This window comes from Echinops telfairi, unplaced genomic scaffold, assembly GCF_000313985.2.
Source record: "Echinops telfairi isolate 266 unplaced genomic scaffold, ASM31398v2 ScPeMD7_655;HRSCAF=1070, whole genome shotgun sequence".
Classification (NCBI taxonomy): Eukaryota; Metazoa; Chordata; class Mammalia; order Afrosoricida; family Tenrecidae; genus Echinops; species Echinops telfairi.
In genome coordinates this window covers 19,176,481-19,180,492 of record NW_022104553.1, presented here as the reverse complement: position 1 = coordinate 19,180,492, position 4,012 = coordinate 19,176,481, and the positions used below count along the sequence as shown (strand labels likewise).

Sequence of the window (4,012 nt, the reverse complement as noted above, 5' to 3'; positions counted from 1 at the left end):
ATAGTGCCTTGGGTAGAATTGACATCTTTACAATATTGAGTCTAACGATTCAGGAGCATGGGATGGTTTTCCATTTGTTGAGGTCACCCTTGGTTTCTTTTAATAGTGTGTTGTAGTTTTCCTTGTACAGATCTTTTGTTGTTTGAATCAGGTATATCCCTAGAAAATTCAATTTGTGTATGGCTATTGTGAGGGGTGCCCCCTTTTTGATCCCCTCTTCTGTGGCCTTGTCCTTTGTGTACAGTAGTGCGATAGGCTTGTTTGTTGATCTTGTAACCTGCTACTCTGCCATATTCCTCTATTGCTAAAGTATGGTGACCAGATGTAAAATGGGACACCATTGACTGGTGGGTGGGTGGTGTTCTTGATTAAAAATTTGGTCTATATAGACCAAATAGACCATTCCCTAGCTTGTTGTGCATTCTTTCCAAAAATTGGGACTTTTTAAAAACGCCAACAATCATAACTGTCCCGCCAAAAGCGGGATGTCTGGTCAGTATATGCTAGAGGCCCAATATCCGTCTGCTACCTAAATACTAAACCTATAAATATATGTACATATGTACTAAACCTATAAATATATGTACATTCCTCCTCATATATATATGTCTGTATTTAGACCTCGATAAATGCTCTTTGCCTCCTAGTTCATTCCTCTATTTCCTTTACTATCCTCTTGTCCCACTATCATGTTCATCCTTCATTTTCAGTAATTCCTCTTGCTTACATTGGCCTTGATCAAGCCCTACCAGGCTTCTAACACCCTCCTGTTCATCAATTTTAGATCACTTGTTGTTCCCTAGTCTCTGCGTTGTTAACACCCACTTCCTTTCCCCGACTCCCCTCTCCCATTTCCCCCAGGAACCATCAGTCCTGTTGTTGTCGCCTCTGGATTGTTAATCCTGCCTATCTTATCTAGATAGACATGCAGAGACAATAACATGCACAAAAATAAAACAGAGCAAAAGAAAGCAACAAAAGAAAACAAACCAACAGCAACAACATGGAAAACAAAACTGACACACACATAAAAAGCCTATAAATAGTTTAAGGTCTGTTTGTGGGTGAGATCTGTTGCTCAGACACCCTCCCTGAGGGTGCCAGACTGCAGTGGGCCCCGATCCCTGCTGTTAAAGACAATGAACAAGCCTTCAGTCATCTATTTGGTTCCTGTAGTTAGAGTTCACATCCTATTGATAAAGGTCTCTATCAGTTGAGCCAGGAGCAGATCAAAGGAGCTTAGTTAAGCTGGTTTCCTAAATCTAAGATCCGCCCATCTTGTCACATGTATAGCCCCAATCCCTCCTCTTTCTATTGCATGTATATCCCTAGACCACCCCCTCATTGCTGTATAACCTATAGTGCAACCCCTTCCTGTGATGTATGCCTTTACCTGTATTTAGTGGGCTTGCATGCCCCCCAAAGGTATATAGGCCTGGGTTAGCAATAGAGTGCTCTCTCTCGGTCTTTCCCTCTCTTCTCTCTTTGCCTCTTTCCCTTGTCCTCTTTCCTTTCCCCCACTATCCACGTGGACCACCAAGTGGGGCTGAGGTGAGCAATGCTGCCATGAAAATTGTCTGACTCCATTGTTTCACTCTCTTCTATTGCTCATGCTCTCGATGACTTTAATATTTATATATCTCAACCGTACAATTGTGCTTATTAAACTCATGGGTAGAGGTGGGGGCTCGGCCTCCCAACTTTATACTAAATTTTTTGACTTTTAGGAGTGTTTTCCAATCAAATCTGAAGTGATGCCATGCCCTGGCCCCAAATTCTATTTTTGGAATTTCCTGGGGATTTCATTACTCTGCTCCCCTTGCTGTTTTGTTGCACCCCCTTAGAGTTTCACCTCAGTGTGGTCGGGTCTGATCGGGCACAATTCCCACACTGTGTCTCCAGTGTTGTCCTCCGTAACAATATATGGGTCAGGGAGGAACGTCGTGTCTCCTGGTGGGGCCAGCCCTGCGGTTCTCTTTGTGCATTGGCTGCTCTCAGCAGGAATATTGTCTTCAGGGCTTGGTGGGCTAGCATGTGATCCGCTCCCCCTTCATTTGCTCCCCTGTGCTCTGATCAGACATATCCCTCTCCCTGAGCTGTAACTTCAGAGCTGTCCACTGAAGTGAATTCTTCTTGGGACAGGGGGCCAAATGAATCTTGATCCCTATATGTAACCTTTACCACCTCCGAAAAGCTTATACATGTGAGTGTGCTCTGAGTCTGTACAACTAGTGGATGGGGTTGTCAAACCGAGCTGAGGAGGGGGTGAAGTACAGGAAACTGTTGAGTTCAGAAATGGTGTTGAAGTTGGGGAGTGGTAGTGGTGTATCTGACCTCCACTTCATAGGAATCACCGTTGTGTTGATTGTGATTCGCATCCATTGTGTATTACTCAAATAATCAAGCTGCACCCAAATTAAATGCCTCCCTCCAAGGTATTAAAACCTCCTTGATAGTTTTTCTGAGTATGTATTCATAAATAGATTAGCAATAACTTGATCGTAATAATTTGTGACTATTTTAAGATGCAGAATTTAAAGTTCAGTTCCTTAAGTATCCTAACCACGTCACCTGTTATCTAGTCATGGGTGACCATTCCTACTAAAATGGACATCAAAGCTAATGAGCAAGGTTTCTGTTGTTCTTGCTATGACTGTATGATGTGAAATGAATGTATACTGAGCACTCAGTGTATATATTTGTGTCCATGAAAGTATAGTGAGGGATCACCCAAGACAATGAAATTTCAGACCACTAGTTTACAAGATTTTATATTTGCCTGCACATGAAAAAAAATATGCATATCTATATTTGGAAGTGAATGAATAATCTCATGAACCAGTGTGGTGTGATGAATTTTTTTATATGGCCTTCTTAGCCATTGTTTGTCCTTCCCACATGGAAATACGGTGTAGGAAACCATAAATGCAGGATTGCATTATGAGGGGCCATCCAGTGTGGGAATCTCCAGGACTATATTCCCTAACTTTGGCAGAAGGAATCTGCAAAGCTGGTGTTCCCCGGTGGGAGAAACACCTCTTGGTAAGCTGGAGATGGGGTGCAGGTGCATCCTCCAGCTTTGAATGTCGCTTGCCCAGGTTCTCCCCTAGCAGCTGTGCTGCCTTGGACTGAGCACCTGCATGGTGGATTCTGTCTCCCTATGAAAGCTGACATTCCTGACCCTCTCCTCCAGCCAAGGCACCCATCCCCCTCAAACCTTCCCCCAGTGCAGGTAGTAAGTTTCCTCACTTTGAGCTCTGGGACTAGTGCTGATTCCCACCCACCCTGTGACGTGTGGAACTACTGAATATGCATGTCTGTGGCTCCCTATAAATACCTCCAGATAGTACAGACGACTCTCTTCTCCCATCCCCACTTGGACCACCAAGAGGGGCTAAGGTGAGCATGCTGCCCTGAAATGTGTCTGCCTCCTTTATTTTACTTTCTCTCCTCTCGTCCGTGACTACTATAAACTCTATTTATGATAGCCTTAGCGGTTGTGTTAGAGGCTGGATCACTGACAATCCAGCTAAACTTAAAAGTGTGCGGACTTCGAGAAGCACGGAGGAGAGGCGCGCACGCGCGCACGCACACACCTTTCCTTCTCTGCCTCGTCAGGCCCCTGTGGGAGCCGCGCGAACCCTCCGAGGGCGCGGCCGGGAGTCCTCGGTTGGAGACGCGGACACTTCTGGCCTTCGGCGGCCGCCGTCGTTCCCAGGATCTCGCGAGAGCGCGGAGCCGCCGCGCGCGTTGATGACGTTTGGCGAGCGCCCTGGTCGCTTTCGGAGATCAGTGTGAGTTCCCGCTTTGCCCGGGGGGCGGGGGAAGATGAGGGTTTCCGTCCTTGGTGAGCACCTGAGCTCCTCGGGGCTCCGGGGCCGGGGGCGGGGCCGGGGGCAGGCGTGGGTTGGCACCTGAGGGACGGACGGGGTGAGCGCCCGTGGACCGCGCCCGGGCCGGCTGACAGGCAGGGTCGCGGCTCTGTGCGCACGTCCCTGAGGACGGAACGCAC

The 4,012-nt window shown here is 47.1% G+C and overlaps 1 long non-coding RNA gene across 1 annotated transcript in view; it reads left to right on the top strand.

The window, feature by feature from the left end:
• The first annotated feature begins 3,474 nt into the window (after positions 1 to 3,474).
• LOC123521967 overlaps positions 3,475 to 4,012 on the top strand; it is a 10,393-nt gene continuing 9,855 nt past the window's right edge. Inside the window, exon 1 of the long non-coding RNA XR_006680294.1 lies at positions 3,475 to 3,794. This is a non-coding gene — a long non-coding RNA (uncharacterized LOC123521967). The remainder of the gene's footprint in view (positions 3,795 to 4,012) is intronic.